Source organism: Megascapheus bottae, chromosome 1 (assembly GCF_031878675.1).
Source record: "Megascapheus bottae isolate mThoBot1 chromosome 1, mThoBot2.hap1, whole genome shotgun sequence".
Taxonomy (NCBI): domain Eukaryota; kingdom Metazoa; phylum Chordata; class Mammalia; order Rodentia; family Geomyidae; genus Megascapheus; species Megascapheus bottae.
Genome location: NC_143509.1, coordinates 23553104 through 23573147, shown reverse-complemented (window position 1 = coordinate 23573147; position 20044 = coordinate 23553104). Strand labels below are relative to the sequence as shown.

Below are 20044 nucleotides of genomic sequence, written 5' to 3'. Positions count from 1 at the left end.
TCCTCAGATCTCAGCCTCCTGCATAGCTACCACCATGCCTGGCTCTTTTGATTAATTTTTGAAGGGTATGGAGTAAGGGTCTGTTTATACATTTTTCAGATAATTTGTTGAAAAGACTTGGAATATCTTTTTTTTTTTTTTTTTTGCCACTCCTGGGCTTGAGCTCAGGGCCTGAGCACTGTCCTCGGACTTTCTCAAGGCTAGAGCTCTAGCACTTGAGCCTCAACCCACTTCTGGCTCTTTTTTCTATGTATGTGGTACCAAGGAATCGAACCCAGGTTTTTGTGCATGCCAGGCGAGCACTCTACCACTAGGCCAAACTCCCAGCCCTTGGAATATCTTTTTAAATGCATCTTGGCACTTTTAAATGAGAACAGTACTGAGGAACTTTGTATCTCCATGTGATGTTTTCTCAGAGGGAGATTATGAAAGTGCAGCATCTAGAATCTCTACTTATCTTCATGGGTTCTGGGAGCCAGGGAACTGCAGCAGCAAGTTCTATGAAGTATGAAGATGAGAAAGGCTCTTCACGCCTATAAGCAAAACAGATTTGTGTTGATAAGGCACATGAAAAATCTAAGATCTTAGCAATAAAAATCAAAACAGGGGACAGGAGGTGGCCTAGTGGTAGAGTGCTTGCCTAGCATGCACAAAGCCCTGTGTTTGATTTCTTGGTACCACATATACAGAAAAGGCCAGAATGGTGCTGTGGCTCAAGTGGCAGAGTGCTAGTATTGAGCTGAAGTGGTTAGAGACAGCGCCAAGCCCAGAGTTCAAGCCCCATAGTCAATAAAAGAAAGAAAGGAAGAAAGGAAGAAGAAATATACTATTTACTTGACTTACGTAGCCCCTCTGTACATCACCTTTATAATAACAATTTGTAATAAATTAAGAAAGTAACAAAGATGCATTATACTCATTAACTGATAAGTTGAGTTGGAACGTCTTTGTACAACTATTTAAAGAGAACTTTTCAAACTAAAAAGCAAGAATTCTCATGAAAAGGGCATTGTTCCATTTGTGATCCAAACACCTCCCACCAGTCCTCAGCTCCCAACATTCTCACACTAAAGAATTAAGTTTCCAACATATGAAATGTGGAGGACAAATCAAAACCACAGTTAGCTGATTGATCATCAACCTGTGATGACTATTAATAACGTAGACATATCTCAATTCTTCCCAAAGGGCAGTGTAGAACAAGCCCATCAAATGCGACTCTGAATAGCAACTCCTGCAGGAACAATGGTTCCATGCAATAGGACAGCCTGACAGAGGACCATCAGTTGGAACAAAACCTCAAACATTTTTAACTGTTTATAGCATCATCCTACAAAAGGATCTTGTTCCAAATTCAATAAACTTAACCTCAAGAGGTCAGCATCCTAAAAGAAGCAGAAACTGGTCTTGAACCCATGTAATTTAATGTGGAAATTTAAGACCAGAGGTACTAGCAGAGGACACTATATCTTCTAAGGGTTTTGGAAACCTATTAAGAGTTTGAGTTGGTTAGTTTTTGTTTTATTTTTTTGAGAATAGTATGATCTTTAAAGAAAGGTTCTATAAATAGGGAAATCTGCAATGTGTGGACTGTTTCTGCTCAGCAAATAATTGTTTTGCCTCATGTACAATTTTAACATGTTTCTCTGGGAATTCACAAAGATGAAATATAATTAGAAGAGCTTGGAGGGCTGCGAGTGTGGCCTAGTGGTAGAGTGCTTGCCTAGCATCCACAAATCCCTGGGTTCAATTCCTTGGTCCCACATACACAGAAGAAGCTGGAAGCGGTGCTGTGGCTCAAGTGGTAGAGTACTAGCCTTGTGAAAGCCCAAGGACAGTCCTCAGGCCTTGAGTTCAAGCCCCAGGATTGGAAAAGAAGAAGGAGGAGGAGAAGAAGAGGAAGAAGAGGAAAAAAAGGAAGAAGGGGAAGAAGAAGAAGAAGAAGAAGAAGAAGAAGAAGAAGAAGAAGGAGAAGAAGAAGAAGAAGAAGAAGAAGAAGAAGAAGAAGAAGAAGAAGAAGAAGAAGAAGAAGAAGAAGAAGAAGAAGGAGTTGAAAAAGAACTTGGAGCAAAAATCTGTTTGACTTAAAACACAAAACTTTCTTGGTGTGATTTCGATATACATTGATTTTTCTTGGTATTCAACTTTGGTATAAATTGGAAGAAATTTGTTTCTTTTGTTCCAATCTTTACCAAGAGTTTTTCACTGTTACAAAATAATCAGATCATCAGAAACAATGCTTATCAGACTTTGAGTTACAAGCCAATAAATACCATTTTATGTTCTTAAAGCATATATAGTTTTATCTATTTATTACCTTCTAGTAGTCATACCATAGGGTTTCAATTCAACATGACGGTTTATGAATGCAACTCATCTTGACCAGTGTCACTTCTTCCATTCTCCTAACCCCACATATCCATCTACCAAGTTATCTGACTTTATTTTTTACATTTGCATTGAATATTATGATTGTATTTTCCTACCCTTTCTCTCTCCATTCATCTGTCCTCTCCCATTTATCTCCTCCCTGTCTAACAAAACACATCAGCTAGGGCTGGGAGTGTAGCCTAGTGGTAGAATGCTTGCCTAGCATGCACAAAGCCCTGGGTTTGATTCCTCCGTACCACATACACAGAAAAGGCCAGAAATGGTGCTGTGGCTCAAGTGAAAGAACATTAGCCTTGAGCAAAAAGTGGCCAAGGACAGTGCCCAGGCCTTGAATTCAAGCCCCAGGACTGGCAAAAATAAAAACACATCTTCCTAGTGAGATTTTTCTCTATGACCTACTATGCAGTCTATTTTGGAGAATGTTCTATAGGCTGTTGAGAAAAATGTGTATTGTGCCAGCTAAGGGATGAAACCCTTTACAGACTTGTCTGTTAGATCTATGGTGTCATTTAAATCTAAGGTTTCTGTTGAGTTTTTACCTGGATGATCTATTGGTTGGTTAGACTGGGAAGTTAATGTCTTCAACTATGATTTTGGTGATATCTGTATTAGTTTATTTGTGCCAGTTCTGGAGCTTGAACTTAGGACCTAGGCTAGTACTTTGCCACTTAAGCTATAACTCTAGTTCCAGCCTTATGCTGGCTAATTGGAGAGAAAAGTCTCAGGGACTCTCCCACCCTGGCTAACTTCAAACTGTAATCCTCAGATCTCAGCCTCCTGAGTGGCTAGGATGATAAGGAAAAGCCATCCACGCCCAGCTTCATGTGTTTTAAGGCCAGTAATGTTGATTTGACTATGTCATGTGCTTTAGCATTTGGTGCATACATGTTAAAAGTAATTATGTCTTCCTGATTGAAAGCTCCCTTTGTTAATATGAAATGACCTGTTAAAAAATTCTGTTAGAAATCGATTTTTTTTATCAGATCTGAGTATTTCTGCTCCAGCCGGTTTGTGATGTTCATATGATTGGAAGATTATTTTTCCAACCTTTTCCCTTAAGAAAATATATGCTTTGGTCAGGTGCTGGTGGCTCACGCCTGTAATCCTAGCTGTTCAAGAGGCTGAGATCAAAGGACTGTGGTTCAAAGCAAGATTGGGCAGAAAAGTCCTTGAAACTCTTATCACCAATTAACCACCATAAAAATGGAAGTGGAGCTGTGGCTCAAAGTAGTAGAATACTAGCCTTGAGCAGAATAGCTCAGGGACAGTGCCAAGGCTCTGAGTTCAAGCCCCATGACCATTCAAAAAAAAAAAAGCAAAGAAAAAAGGAAGTGTATGTTTGCTTGTTTTTCTAGGTCTATGGTAGTGCTGGTTTAGGGGTCATAAATGGTTTTCCATTTTTTATCATGAACATTTTGTGGGCTTTTTGGTTATAAAATGAAATGTTGGCTTTTTTGGTTGGTTAGACTATTCTGTATTGGCAGTGGTTTATTTCAATGTTCTTTGACTTACAAATTTTGTTTTGGCCAGTCCTGGGGCTTGAACTCAGGGCCTGGACACTGTCCTTGAGCACTTTTGATTAAGGCTATCACTCTGTCACTTGAGTCATAGCATTACTTCTGGCTTTTTCTGTGTATATAGTACCAAGGAATTGAACCCAGGTCTTTGTGCATGCTAGGCAAGCACTCAACCACTAGGCCACACACTTAGCCCTTGACTTATAATTTCTATTGAGAAGTCTGCTTTTATTCTGATAGATTCTCTCAAAAGTGATCTCTTTCTTTTTTTTTCACACACAATCTAAAACATTCTTTTTTTCTTTTCTATGCTTAATGTTTCAATTATAATACGTCATTGAGAGGTTCTTTGCTGGCCCAGTCTATTGGATGTTCTAATAGAGACTGAGTACTGTCCTTGAGCACTTTTGCTCAAGGCTAGCACTCTTCCACTTGAGCCACAGAACCATTTCTGGCTTTTTCTGTGTCGAATTCAGGGCTTTATGCATGCTAGGCAAGTACTCTACCACTAGGCCACTCTTCTGGCCCTCTACTTTAGTTTTTATCTCTTGGCCTTCAGCCTGATCATGTGTTGTTTTTTTTTTCAGAATTTCTGTCTTTTTTTTTTTTTTTTAAGAAACACGCTTTATTTATTTATTTATTTATTTATTTTATTTTTGCCAGTCCTGGGCCTTGAGCTCAGGGCCTAAGCACTGTCCTTTGGGCTTTTTCAAGTCTAGAGCTCTACCACTTGAGTCACAGCACCACTTCTGGCTTTTTCTATGTATGCGGTACCAAGGAATTGAACCTGGGTCTTCGTGCATGCTAGGCCAAACTCCCAACCCAATTTCTGTCTTTTATGGGGGTCCTTTTTCATGTCTTACATTGACTTGCTTGCTTCATTAATTTATCTGTGCCTTCTTTGACCTCTTTTAGCCATGTAACTAAGTTATCTTTGAGCTTATTTAGCCCTTTACTTGCATCTGCTTGGGTTTTATTTAGGTTTTTATCTGTGCTTTCATTTAATTCCTTTATTTCTCTCTTAGCATCCTCCTCATAGTCACAAATTTATTTCTAAAGGTCCTCTTTCATTTCATTGAACCTTTTAGCAACAGTCCTTCGAGCTCCATGTATGAGGGTTCTTTTACTTTTATCATTCTGTTCCTTTGCTGTATGATTTTTTTTGGTCTGTTGTGGGACTTCAACTCTTGGCCTGGGCACTGTTCCTGAGCTCTTCAGCTCAAGGCTACTGCCCTACCCCTTGAGCCACAGTGTCACTTCTGGTTTTCTAGTGGTTCATTGGAGATAAGAGTCTCACACACTTTAGTGCCTGGGCTGGCTTTGAACTGTGATCCTCAGATTTCAGCCTCCTGAGAATCTAGAATTACAGGCATGAGCCACCATGCCCACTTGCTGTATGATTTTTACTTTCTGGGTGTTTTGTGTCCACTGCTTTCACATTTCTTCATTTCTGCATTGCCTTTACCATTTGAAGACTGTGTGAAGTATGGGCTTTTGGCTACTTCCTAATGACCAGTTCTCTGTGACTTCAGTGGCTAGGTGTTAGGTGATAAGAAGCTTCTCACCACTGGTGTAGTACTGCATGGCAGCTCTAATACCAAGTCCAAATCAAAATGCCATAGTACATCACTGGTAGATTAATCTGCATACCCCGTCTCATTACATGTACTAAGGACTGGGTTTTCGTGTAGTATTATAGGAACAGAGGGGGTGAGGAAAGAGACATGAAGTAAAGAAATGAGACAGACCAGGATGTGCTTGATGTGGGGATTTACTTCCGCTGTAAGGAGGAATAGTGATGTCAGGAGTTAAATACAAGTAGAAAAAAAAGAGGAGGCTACTGGGGTAAGGGCAGTGGAGGGGAGATAGGCTACCAGAAAGAGCAGTGGGAAAAAGAAAAAAGAAAGTGCTGGAAGTGAAGCTGTGGCTCAGGTGGTAGAGTGCTGGCCTTGAGAAAGTCCAAGGACAGTGCTCAAGCCCTGAGTTCAAGCCCAGGACGGGCAAAACAAAAACAAAAACAAAACTTGCATTCTAAATGCTCTATGGTTTGAGTTAAGGTTCAGGAAACCATGAGAAATTAAGGCTTGAAAACACATCTGGAAGGTGGTGTTGAAGGAGAAACAGCCTAGCACTTACAATTTAGCCTTGTCTCGCCCCAGCACACACAGACAAAGGAAGTAGTCATCTTTTCAAAGAAGTCTTCTCTCGTTTCCTTTTCTTTCTCCCCCCACCCCCAACACATACACCAGGTCTCTGGTTTAAAAACAGGCAGCCTTATTACAAAAAGTAATAAGGTGTCCCCAGCTTTTAACTAAACAAATCCCCACCCTGACAACACAGGAACAAACCCTGCCACGTCATGTGGCCAGAAACTCAGGCTCCCTCAGCTGGAAAGAGAACATGCTTCACCGGGGGAAAAACAAGCTACAGCTAGCAGGTGATGATTAACCAAGCAGTGCCTTCCTTCTGCTGTCCCTCGTGCACTAGCAGGAAGAGCCCAAAGGAGGCTCAGAGCGGGGAAAACAGGCCCAATCGCCAGAGCCAAAGAAGCTGGTGGCTCACACCTGTAATCCTAACCACTTAGGACGGTGAGATCGGAGGATCGTGGTTCAAAGCCAATCTGGACATGAAAGTCACAGTTGTTTTTTTCTTAATCTCTAATTAACCAGCAAGAAGCCAGAAGTGGAGGTATAGCCAAGTGGTAAAGCAACCCCTCTTGAGGGGGAAAGCTAAGGGATAACAACCAGGACAAGTTCAAGTACTGGCACCAAAAAGAAAAAAAAAATGTTTTGAGATAGGGGCCGATTTTGGGTGACTCATGAGGCTGAGGTCTGAGGATCTCCATCAGACAAATCTGAGAGCCGCTTATCTCCAATTACCCAGTTAAAAAAACAAAAACTAGGCGCTGGGAGTTTGGCCTAGTGGTTAAAGTGCTTGCCTAGCATGCATGAAGACCCGGGTTCGATTCCTCGGTACCACATACATAGAAAAAAGCTGGAAGTGGTGCTGTGGCTCAAGTGGTAGAGCCCCAGCCTTGAGAAAATCCAAGGACAGTGCTCAGGCCCTGAGCTCAAGCCCAGGACTGGCAAAAAAAAAAATAAATAAAACTGTAAGTGGAGGGGTGGTTCAAGTAGCAGAGCACCAGACTGGAGCAAATAAGCTTTCCAAGAGTGTTCAAGTCCCAGAACTGGCACACACACACACACACACACACACACACACACACACAATGAGAATTCAATCAACTACAAGTATGTCAAGTGATATTCTGACTAATTATGACTTCTTTAGACATAACAAAAATATGTAGTTTTATTTTCTTTTGGACAAAAGGTATTTTCTCAGTTTTTCCTATCAATGTCCTTTCCTGCTTTCCGTTTACCTGTTGCTGCCTCTCTAAAGATGCCCAAAAAGATACAAAAGGAGGAACTCTAACATATTCCATGTAAACATATTTCCACATCTATTCCTACTTCAAAAATCATGGCACTTGGGGCCAGGAGTTTGGCCTAGTGGTAGAGTGCTTGCCTAGCATGCACGAAGACCCAATTCCTGGGTACCACATACATAGAAAAAAGCTGGAAGTGGTGCTGAGGCTCAAGTGGTAGAGCTCTAGCCTTGAGAAAGTCCAAGGACAGTGCTCAGGCCCTGAGCTCAAGCCCAGGAAGAAGACAAGTCACATCTGCTTGGCTGCATCTTTTCAGCACCCACAGCCAGCCTTAGATTGATGTTGATGGGTTCTCAGCAGAACTCACTGTATCCCACTCCTACCCCTTCTCTCCTAGGTCTATGCCCTCAGAATTTCCCCATGTTTCTTGGTTCTCTTGTCTGTGGTCTTATCTTCCCACATGACTCCCTTATTGTTCTTTTTATTTGCCATTGAGGGTTCAAAATGTAATTACTTCTCTTGCCTTGGTACCCTGGGGCACACCTGTCACTTGGAAATCACAAGACTAGCACAGATATCTCCACGTCCCAGGTTAACCATACCTGGTACTCTTTAACCAAGACAATGGATGCCCATAGCTGTCATATGTGGAATATAAGAAGCATGGTGATGAAGAATGCAGACAAGCTAGCCAGAAGTCTAGATTACAGGTATAATAGGGTAAGGCTTTTTTCCCATTTGTTCTGGTAACAGATGACAAACAGCATCGATGGTGGTTTTGTGGGGGAAATTCTCATATACTGTTGGCTTCTGGATGCTGCTGGTTTGGTGCATCAGCTACCGGGGTCCATAGCACATTATTAAAACTAATTTGAAGAGTCCCTCACATGAGTGTTTGATTATTCCTTCCTTCCTTCCTTCCTTCCTTCCTTCCTTCCTTCCCCCTCCACCAGTGATTGGGTGCCTGCCAGCAGGTGATAAACATCTGGGGTGAGGGTGGGGGTGGTTCCATTGGTGGAGCACTAGTTAATGAGTGAAAGCATTAGGTACTACTTTGAGTCCTGGTCTCAGATGGAAAGGAAAAAAATCTACAGCTTTAAAATTTATGCAGTAAAATCAATTAAAAAAAAAAAAAACAGCAACCAAGGACAAAATCACAGTGATGGGATGGGATCTGCCACAAGGCAGACCACCCAGAGCCAGAACTGGCAACATCAGGCCACAGTGCGGACCCGTGTCAGAAGCCAGGCAGGGATGTGATTCTAAAGCCCAAAGGCTAAGGAGGAGAACAAGGGAAGTGGGGACTGGAGCCCCATGATGTGCCCAGAAAACGGGGAGTCTAAGCTAATGCAACTCTCCCCACGGACAAAGCCGGTGTCATGGTTGAATTGTGACCTTCTCCCATTCATGTGGTGGCGTCTTGAGTGCAGTACCCCAGAATGTGACCTTACTTGGAGATAGTGTTTATAAAAGTATCAGGCTAAAGTGAGTTTACTAGAATTGAGAATGAGTTCATTAACCATATCTGATGGGATTCCATCTAGAGAAGCCTGAAACACAGCCTTTAAAGCTTGCACTACTTGAGCCACACTGCCAGTCATTTTTGCTTTAGTTATTTTGTTAGGTAGGGTGTTATATTTTTGCCCAGAATGCCTTGGGCTACAGTCTTTCTACTTTCTGCTTCTTGAATAGGCATTCACTGCTGTGCTGACTCAAATTCTCATTTCTAAGAAATACATTCTCTGGTTGGTGGCTTACCACTACCCCTTTTTTATGCCAATCTGGGACCGGAACTCAGGGTATGTTCACTGTCCTTGAGCTTTTTCACTCAAGGTGAGTGCTGTACTACTTGAGCCACATGTCCACTTGTGGCTTTTTGCTGATTAATTGGAGATAGGCGTCTCATGGCCTTTTTTGCTGTGATCCTCAGATCTCAGCCTCCTGGGAGCTAGGATTTACAGGCATGAGCCACCAGTACTGAGCAAAAGCCTCTTTTGATTATGGACAATTTCACACAGGTAGTAAAGGAGACATTAATGAAAGGACCTCCAGGATATGGAAACAAGAGCCTTATAATGTGTGATTATTGTTCTTAATGTACTATATCTCATCTCTTTTGCTATCCCTTGGTTATCTCATATTGTTACAGTATCTTACCTTGTTATCTGGTATATTGTATATGTTTATTTATTTGAAATGGGATAAGGAAGGGGGAAAAACAAGATGAGGGGAGAGGGTGGGGAGGGAAATGGGGACAAAAATATAAGAAGGGGTATCAATGTTTGTGAATTAATGCACCTTCTATCTGGTGACTGTAACCCTTATATTAATTACAATTAAAGAAGAATATTTAAAAAATAAAGGAGACATTAGAAAATGAGCATGACTATACAAATTATGAAGCTAAAACTGCCACAAGCTCTTGCCCACTCAGGTTTTATTTATAAATTTGAGTTCTTCTTCCTCCACATTGAACAATAGACAGAAGTGAATTGCAGCTAAGATCTTGTTTCATTCACAAATATTTCGCTAAGGTATCTCTAAAAATGCAATAAGTCAAACAACAAAACAAAAACCTCCCATTGCCATGAAATTGTGATCACGCTCTGCTTCTCATTTTTTACTGAATGCTGGTGTTCTTCTACTTTGAGCCACAGCTCCACTTCCAGCTTTCTGGTGGTGAATTGGAAACAAGAGTCTCATGGACTTTCCTACCTGGGCGGCCTTTGGACCGTGATCCTCAGATCTTAGCCTCCTGAGTAGCTAAGATTACAGGCATCAGCCACGGGTGTCCATCCTTCTTCTCTTCTCTTTCCTTGAAATATTGTGTGAAGAAAGAGAAAAGAAATTCCTTCTTATCAATATTGGTACCCATTTTCATCCACTTTCTGCTACTAACACAGAATGCTTGAGGCTGGCTAATTTATAAAACAGACATTTATTGCTCACAGTTCTGCAGGGTAGGAAGTTCAAGATCAAAGAGCTGGCATCTGCTGAGGCCCGTCCTCCCGGTCACCTCAAGATTCTCTTCCTTTGAGCCATTAATCCCATCCTATTACTACATCATTTTACCCCATTACCTCCCAAAGATCTCACCTCCAAATCCACCAACATGAGTTTGAGGATTAGCTTTCCAGGACACGCACTTGGGAGCGACAATCAAACCCCAGCTAAGAGGCCTAGTCTCACAGAGAAGTCAGCTCAGAGCTTCTTGGCTGTTTTCAGAATATTTCAGAAGGCTGTTGTAACACTAACATCCTTCGAAGGGAACCAATGTGTTTATTTTTTAAGTTGGCATTATAGTTGGGAGATGGTAGATCATGCTTGTAATTAGCCAGCAGGAGGTTGAGAACTGAGGATTGCAGTTTGAAGTTTGGTAGACTCTTATCTTCAATTAACCACCAGAAAACCAGAAATGGAGCTGTGGCTCAAGCTATAGAGAGTGCTAGACCTGAGCACAAAAATTCAGGGACAGTGCCCAACCCTGAGTTCAAGCCACTGAACAGGCACACAAATATTTTTCTCATTATGAATTTATAAATTTTAAATTTACAGGCTGGGAGTGTGACCTAGTGGTAGAGTGCTTACCCAGCATGCACAAAGCCCTGGGTTCGATTCCTTGGTACCACATACACAGAAAAAGCTGGAAGTGGTGGTGAGGCTCCAGTGGTAGAGTACCTTGTGAAAGCCCAGAACAGTGCCCAGTCCTTGAGTTCAAGCCCCAGGACTGGCCAAAAAAAAATTAAATTGACTTAATCTTTTATTTTAGAGACATTTCAAGTTGATTCTTCAGTCCTGGACAGAAGCTTAAGTATTTCAGGAAAAGGACGGAGAGACCAGTTTCTTGGACCTCTAGTTTATTCACCAGCACTATGCCAACTGTTCAGATTGGAAAGTCCCACCAGAAAATATTTTCAAGTATGAGTTTCTTCTCTGTGCTACTTATAAAAGATACCTATGTCAAATGATTTAATCTTCTATGTACATAATGAAACTCCACCAATTGAAATGCTACATGATAAGATCAACATGAAACAATGTTTTTCGAATGGGAAACTTTTAGGAGGTCACTGAATACAGCTGTCTCAGCCAACTCTTAGAGCAGAGGGAAGAAATTCAGCCATGGCCACGAGCCCTGTCTCTGCCCGCCTGGTGAGAAGCCAGGTATGGTAAAAAGAGACAAGGCTGCTGCTTTCCAGCACCAGAGCCTGGATCTCCAGGCCCAACTTCCTGCCAAGAGTTTGGCATGCACACAGCTGAGATTTCTAAAGTGTCCCGGCCCCCAACCAGGTCCTTAAAACTCTCAGCAATCTGGGGAGCAGATCCAAGTTGGGAGCCAGTTCGGGTAAGGGAGGAAAGCTGGCTGCAGAGGCAAGAAAAGCATGTGTCTTTTCTTGGAGAAGGAAACATTTGCACCTAGAAAAGTTCAACTCCCTAAGAAGGGACTCTGTTCAGTTAAAAAAAAGAACTGAGACTGGGTGCTGGTGGCTCATGCCTGTAACCCTAGCTACTCAGGAGGCTGAGAATCTGACAAAGACAACCTTGGCAAAACAACAACAACAACAACAACAACAACAACAAAGTCTATCTGGATCCTTGTCGAGATCCCCTCGGCCGGCAAGGAAAGTCGCAACAATTAGGACTTCTTCTCAAGCCACGTTTTGTTCAGCAAGCTCGCAGTCTCTCTCTCCTCCTGTCTCTCTCTCGTTTCTCCTCCCACTTCCTCTTAATCCCGCCTTCTAAGGCTCTCTTAACCAATCAGTTTTGCTTCCTCTTGTAAACCAGCCAATCATATAGCACACTTTGGGCGGACCCTAATATGGCGGCAGGCAGACTTCGGTTCACGCAGGAGGAGCCTGACTAAGCATTCTATTTCCTTAACTTCACGGATCAACAGATACAGAATAACAAGGCAAACAGCAGGAATCGGCGCCATCTTGTAATGGCGATTTTCTGGCTACCTACATCTCCCCATTTTTGTTTATTTGTAGTAGGAAGGGCACGAGGCCTGCAGAACCTCCTGTCCTTCCCACCACAGTAGCAAGGGACCATGCCTGTCTTAGGTTGGGGAGATGCCTCTTGATCCTTACCCGTCATGGACACAAGATACTCGAGCATGCATCGTGGTCTGTCTTAGGTTGGTATCAAGACCAATCTCCTCTCTTACCCGTCTTTGACTACTGGTCCAGCATGCTTAACCATACCTGGGGGGGTTGTTCCATAGTGATAGCCATTAATGCCTGTTTTATTATCAGTTGATCGCGCTTCCTCTGCCTCAGTATTTGTCTGCGTAATGCAAACACAATCCAACACAAAATGCCTAGACCCACGCTTAACAATACAATTAAAGATACACATCCTGCCCATTCCTTAATCCAATTAAAAGAGCTGGAAACCCAATTTACAAAATCTTCCACAGTGGCAATATTCACCCGTGTGGTATTAACAATCATAATTTCGTAGCGCAACTGATTGGTAAGATTTTCAAATTCTAAAGACCAGGATTCCGTCAACATTTTCCCTAACCTTCTAGACAAATTGGCAGCATGAGAAAAATTATTATAAGTCAAAGAAGTAATACATAATCCACTACCCGTACCCACACAAGCAAGTTGGGCATAATGATACATAAGGTCCATCTGTTCCTGTAACAAGTCCACTCCCTGATTTAATAACATAAGTCCTCGAGCAAGATGATGGTTGACTTGTAATTGAGTGTCCATCGCCTGAGAGACTGCCTCAGATAAAGTACTGACGGCTGTGGCAGTCTGGACTGTGGTAATCAGAGTGGCCCCGCTGGCAGTGGCTGTGGCAATCAGTGACGAAATCAAGACGACCAATGCTGTAACGCCAAGATCACGTCTGGGTCGCGTTAGTTTCACAACTAAGTCCTTTTCTTGCACTCGGACCGGGACAGGAACAAAGGTAGGCATCCTCATAACTACAGCAGAATCATATTCACTAGCATTCCAACATTGGCTCAAATGGCAATGATTATTGGAACAATTTAACAAGGATCTCTCAACACATTGAGAAGAAAAAACCAAAAACATAAAGGGAGGCCAAACACACACAGGGCTGGCTACATACTTTGCTTTAAACTTACAATTTTCTTTTAAAGTCACATTAAACATGGAAGCACCAACAATTTTGCTATTTTCTATATTGTTATATTTTTTAATTAGCATATTAATTTGAATTTTTACTGTACTATTGCAATACCAAACTTCCCCTGATTTTAAAAAAGCTAAAGCATTACTAACAGTGCAAGCATATTGACCACAAATTAGCCATACATTAAATGGATTTTCTGCATTTTCCCTAGGTCCCTGAAAATTATAATCATAATTTTTTTCAACATACAAATTATTTGCAAAAGTGGCTATCTTAGGAGAAAAGGTAAAACCATTATTTAAACTGGAAAACGAGGGGCTTTGACATCCCGTCCACTCCCAGGGCCAAGTCATGCGACTTGTACATCTAGGATAAAATACAGGAGGGGGGCCTTCTAAGCTACGAAAGGCAGAGGTGGGAACAGTGGCAGAAAACCCAACAACCTGCATCTCTTGTTGTTTAGAGGAACTATTAAACATGCCCACCTTTTGGGTATGAAAATAGATACAGTGACTACTAAAATTAAGGGTAAAGCATAACGAAAAACTCAAATTCACAGACAAGGTAAAATTCCCTATTTCATTATCAAAAGGCACATAAGGTAATTGCCATGAAGAATTAGTAGTAAAAATATATGGAAAGACTTTAGAGGTACTAGTCACGGGCATCGGTAATGGGAACGTCTTCATCACGGCCCATAGTAGATGAGGCTCCACCAGCGGGCAAATTAATGCTATCAGCAATATCTTCTTTATGACCATTTTCTTGCGCCTTTCTCACTAGTCGTTCCAGCACCCAAATAGGATCCTGTGAGTCCTGTGGAAACACACAAACTGCTCCTCGTACCCATGAGAGCACGGGGTCTGGCCCATTCCATTGGCCAGTTAATATGTCCTTCCACTTTACCAATCCCTTGAATTGCCCTATAATTGGAGTGGTGTGCCGCTCCACGGCAGCATGGCCTTGAATATCCAAATTTAAAGAATTTATAGTAAAAAGGGCTAATGAAGTTCTTTCTTTTGGTGTCCTTTTATACCCAATTCCCCCTTTTTGTTTTTGGAAATAAATTTTTAGGGTGCGATGAGCGCGTTCCACAATGCCCTGACCTTGAGGATTATAAGGCAATCCATGGGAAAGCTGCACTCCCATGGTTTGGCAAAAGGCACCAAATTGTTTACTAGTATAGGCAGGACCATTATCTGTTTTAATAAGATAAGGCATTCCCCAGGAAGCCCAAGCTTCCAAACAATGAATAATTACATGATGAGTAGTCTCTCCCCCTAAAGGGGTGGCATGAATAATTCCCGAACATGTATCAACTGAAACATGTAAATATTTTAACTTCCCAAATTCTGTAACATGAGTAACATCCATTTGCCAAATTTTTAAGGGAAGTAAGCCACGGGGATTAACACCCAATGGCACAACTGGAAGATGGGTAACACATTTTGGGCAATTTAATATAATTTGCCTGGCCGCTTGATGAGACAATTTAAACCGAGATTGCAGGGTGCGAGCATTAACATGAAATTGACTATGAAATTCTTGGGCCTGCACTTCTGGGGTAAATACAGCAGAATCCATTTGCATACGCGTACACTTATCCACTACATCGTTGCCTAGACTTAGGGGCCCAGGCAAACCTGTGTGGGCACGTATATGCAATCGGAAAAAAGGGGCTTTGCGAGCACAAATTAATTCCTGCAATTGCATAAACAAATTACATACAGTGCCACTTTTACTTATGGGTCCTGCAGCTTCTAAAAACTGCAAAGCATTAACTACATATGCAGATTCAGAAATGATATTAAAAGAGAAAGAGCAATTTTTAAATACAGAAATAACAACCTGCAATTCTATTTGTTGTGCCGACCCAGGCTGAAACTGACATAATACTGGTTCTTGACCCTCAACCAAATAGGCTCCCAAACCATTGTTGGAACCATCAGTAAAAATATTAACTGCCCCGGGTATAGGTTGCTTGGCAGTAATTACAGGAAAAACAACCGGATGGTCCTCAAAAAATTGTAAAAGAGAATTTTTGGGATAATGATTTATCATTTTCCCCAATAAACATACAATTTAAAATAGCCCATTCATCAATGGTGGCATTTAAAACTTGAACTTGATGGGTATTATAGGGGACTAGAAGAAAATTAGGCTGATAGCCAGAATGTTGTATACTAAATTTAATTCCTAAAATAGATAAATTGGCAACTGCTGTGGGATAATATTCAATGGATTTGGCGGGGGACATTTTTGGATGGATCCACGCTAAAGGTCCGTCCTGCCATAACACTCCTGTAGGTTGTTGGAACGAGGCTAAAATAATTAAGGAAATTTCTCGCTCCGGTTCTACTCTTTGTAAAAATGCCGAATTTAATTTTTCTTCTAAAATTTCTAAAACTTTTTTAGCCGCAGGGGTCAACTCTCTCGGTGAGTCCAAGGCAGATGAACCTTGCAATAAATCATATAAGGGCTTCAATTCACAATTACTCATAGGCAAGGAGGTTCGAATCCAATTAATGTCTCCCAAAAGCTTCTGAAAATCATTTAAAGTCTTAAGATGGTCTTTTCGCAGTTGCCACTTCAGAGGCCTTATTTTATGGGATGTTATTTTACTTCCTAAATATTGCACCATTTTATCCTTCTGTACCTTTTCTGGGGCTATAAATAATCCTTTATTTTCCAGGCAATTAACTAATATGGCAAAAGCCTTGTCCAATACATTCTGATCTTTGGAAGCCAACAAGATATCATCCATATAGTGCAAGCACCGCACCAATGGAAACTTCTCCTGAACAGGAATTAAGGCTTCATGTACATACAATTGACACAAGGTGGGGCTATTGGCCATTCCCTGAGGCAGTACAACCCATTCAAAACGCTCATCTGGGCTCTCTTGGTTTATAGAGGGTAGGGTAAAAGCAAACCTACAAGTATCCATACTGTTCAATGGAATGGAAAAGAAGCAATCTTTTATATCAATAACAATTATGGGCCATTCTCGAGGCAAAGTAGAAAGTAAAGGCAGTCCTCGTTGAATAGGCCCCATGATTTGCATTTGGTTATTGATTGCTCACAAATCATGTAATAGTCGCCATTTTCCAGATTTATTTTTGATAACAAATATGGGAGTATTCCACGGAGACACTGAGGGGTGGACATGTCCTAAATCCAACTGTTCATGTACCAGGGCTTGGGTTGCAAGTAATTTTTCAGAGGGAAGTGGCCACTGAGGAACCCACACAGGGTCCCCTGTCTTCCACTGGATGGGCATGGTCTCCTCAGTGGCCCCTAAGAAAAACCCAGACCTTGGTGTTTAGAAATTTGTTTCACTGGGATAGGGGAAGTACGTCCCTGTAATTGTTTCCCTAATCCAAGACCCGGTTGGTAACCCATATTTGACATGATTTTTTCTGCTTTGCTAGGAGCGTCATTGGTAAGTTTGAATTTCATTTGTCTTAGGATGTCTCTACCCCAAAGGGATATGGTATAGAGACCACATAGGGCTGGAAAAGTCCACTATGTCCTTCCTGATCTTTCCAGTGCAACATAGCCACACTCATGCTTGGGGTAGATGCATAACCTAATCCTTGTAAGGATTGCGAAGCGACCTGTATTGGCCAGGCTCTTGGCCAATCCTGATTAGAAATAATACTTTTATCTGCTCCAGTATCCAGCAATCCTAAAATAGACTTTCTATCTACTAATAGTTGTAGGACAGGTCGTTCTTCAAGATCCATGGATAAATAGGCTGCATTGCCTCCTGAGGATCCAAAACCTCGATTTCCTCGACTAATGTTTTTTGCAGGGAACAGTTTATGACAGCTAGGAAGTAACAATAATTGAGCTATGCGGTCCCCAGGCGAGATGGCTGAAATTCCCCGGGGGGATTCCACCATGATTTTAATTATACCTTGATAGTCAGAATCTATTACTCCAGGGTGAATTCTAAGGCCTTTTAGGGTGGAAGAGGAACGGCCAATTAAAAGACCCACCGTACCTGTAGGGAGGGGGCCCTTGAGATCGGAGTCCACTAATTGGACTCCCATTTTTGGGGTTAATATGAGTCTGATGGTGGAACAGAGGTCAAGTCCTGCTGACCCAGGAGTGGCTCTCCTCGCTGGCTCGGTTGCCGAAGGGTTGGCCATGTCTCTGTTACTGGCCTGGAGGCAGATGTCATTGCCCCATATATTTCAGGGCCCTGGGGACGTGGGCCCCGGTACCCGTTTTTTGAACCCTGCTGGTTGAGTGGAGGTAAAAGCCGCCCTTCTTTGTCCTTTACTGACCTGCATTCATTGGCCCAGTGATTACCTTTCTTGCACCGGGGGCAAAGACCTGGTAAAGGGTGTCCTTGGGGCTGATTTCCTGCATTCCCTTTACTATTTTTCTCCGGGCAGTTTTTTCTCATATGACCTGGCTTACCGCATTTATAACATGCATTGCTTCCCTTTTGTCCCTGTCTTGTCATTTGTACTATGGCGGCGGCTAAACCAGCATTGGTAAGGGGTCCTCCAATTTCCCTACATACTTTCATCCATACCTCAATACCTTTTCCTTTGTATGGGGTGATTGCTGCTCTGCATTCTTTAGTACACTGCTCAAATACTAATTGTTGAATAAGGGGCATGGCCCTATCAGCGTCCCAAAAGATTTTTCCAGCTGCATCAACCATTCGGGCGACAAAATCAGAAAAAGGTTCTAAAGGCCCCTGAATAATTTTAGTAAGATTTCCTGCAACTTCCCCTCTATTAGGAAGAGCCTTCCATGCCCTAATGCCTATCTGGTTAATTTGGCCATAAACATCAGCGGGAAATCCATTCTGATCGTTAACAAAATTTCCCAATCCTAATAGCATATCTCTATTCCAATAGGGCCTTCCCTCATTCGCATTAATTGCAGCTTGTTCAGTGGCATACTCCATAACGAAAGCTCTCCAGTCCAAGTATTGCCCAGGGCTGAGACAAGCTCGAGCAAGCGAAGCCCAATCTGCCGGGGTCATGCAGTGTCTATTAAGGCGCTCCACCTGAGCTACAGTAAAGGAAGCCCCCACTCCGTAGGTACGGACTGACTCGGCCAGTGCTTTAATGGTTTTAAAGTCTATGGGCTCACGGTATCTCTGATTCTTGGGCATCTGAGACAAAGTTCCTTTTGTACTTGTTTCCACACTTCTGGAGCTCAGGAGCGTCCAACACCCGCAACAGGCGGGGTAGGAAGAGGGTAAGAAGGGGGCAGCGCCTCAAAATGAGGAGCTTCCTGCCCTGCATTAAGGTCAGTTCTCTTACGCGACCTTTTCCAGTTTGAGATAATACTAAGTCGAGATACTGCACCTAACGCAGGCTCTTCCGGATCAGACTCCCCCTGCATATTTCCAGGTGGCAAGAGGGGATAAATAGAAGGAATCTTTCGATCCTCCCCCGACTTCTCACTCCTGGATTCTGACCTTTCCTCCTTAAATTCCTCCAATGCTATCTTTCCTTCCACTAGCGCCGGAGCAGCGCTCATCAGACAAACAGCTCCTAACTAGTTTCCAAATGGGTTTTACTCCGGGCCCTAGACATGCTTGATCTGCCGGGGCGTCCAAGTCTCTCCCTAACTTATCCCAAGTAGGCAACAACAGATTTCCTGACACAGAGAACCAAGGGGCCACCTCCTCCCCATTAAGGAGGAAAAGTCTCAAGGTACTTTGTTTCACTTTCAAGTTCTTAGCTTGCAGCAGCGTCAAGAGCAGTCACTCACTGTGACGGTTCTGAGCCCCCATTCCAGAGCCTTTCCCGCTCTCTCTTTACCTACAGAGGAGAGCAAAATAAATTGGTCCCCCTTACCTGGGACTTACCGGTGCACCACCTTGAGTTCTGAAGTCCCCGTACGGGCCTCCAGTTGTCGCGATCCCCTCGGCCGGCAAGGAAAATCGCAACAATTAGGACTTCTTCTCAAGCCACGTTTTATTCAGCAAGCTCGCAGTCTCTCTCTCCTCCCGTCTCCCTCTTGTTTCTCCTCCCACTTCCTCTTAACCCCGCCTTATAAGGCTCTCTTAACCAATCAGTTTTGCTTCCTCTTGTAAACAAGCCAATCATATAGCACACTTTGGGCGGACCCTGATACGGCGGCAGGCAGACTTCGGTTCACGCTGGAGGAGCCTGACTAAGCATTCTATTTCCTTAACTTCACGGATCAACAGATACAGAATAACAAGGCAAACAGCGGGAATCGGCGCCATCTTGTAATGGCGATTTTCTGGCTACCTACAGATCCTCAGATCTCAGCCACCCCCCAGTTGTTGGAAGTACAGGTGTGAGCCACCAGCACCTGGTTCTCATTCATTCTTGAATCAAATCTCCCATCAAATGTCAGATTTAAAGATACCCACATTTTATGTTCTCCTGACATGCTCTTCTCCTTTCATAATCTGAGTCACAACCAGGAATAAATCATGACTTATGTAAATTAAAATAGACATTTGGGCCAGGCATGGTGGTGCATATCTGTAATCCCAGCCCTCGGGAGTTTGAAGAAGGATGACCAAGGCCAGTTTGGGCTACATAGTGAATCCCAAGCCAACCAGGTTACATAATCAGTAAGAGAATACTATCCCGTTTCTAATGGTGCCGTGCACAAAGTTGCACAGTGG

At 42.7% G+C, this 20044-nt stretch overlaps 1 long non-coding RNA gene across 1 annotated transcript; it reads right to left on the bottom strand.

Moving 5' to 3' along the window:
- Positions 1 to 457: 457 nt before the first annotated feature.
- Positions 458 to 19398, bottom strand: LOC150068517 (uncharacterized). The gene is made up of 3 exons (XR_016537656.1): positions 19261 to 19398; positions 10012 to 10111; positions 458 to 533 (listed from the first exon to the last, which is right to left on the bottom strand). It is a non-coding gene; the product is annotated as an uncharacterized LOC150068517 (long non-coding RNA).
- Between the last annotated feature and the right edge of the window lie 646 nt (positions 19399 to 20044).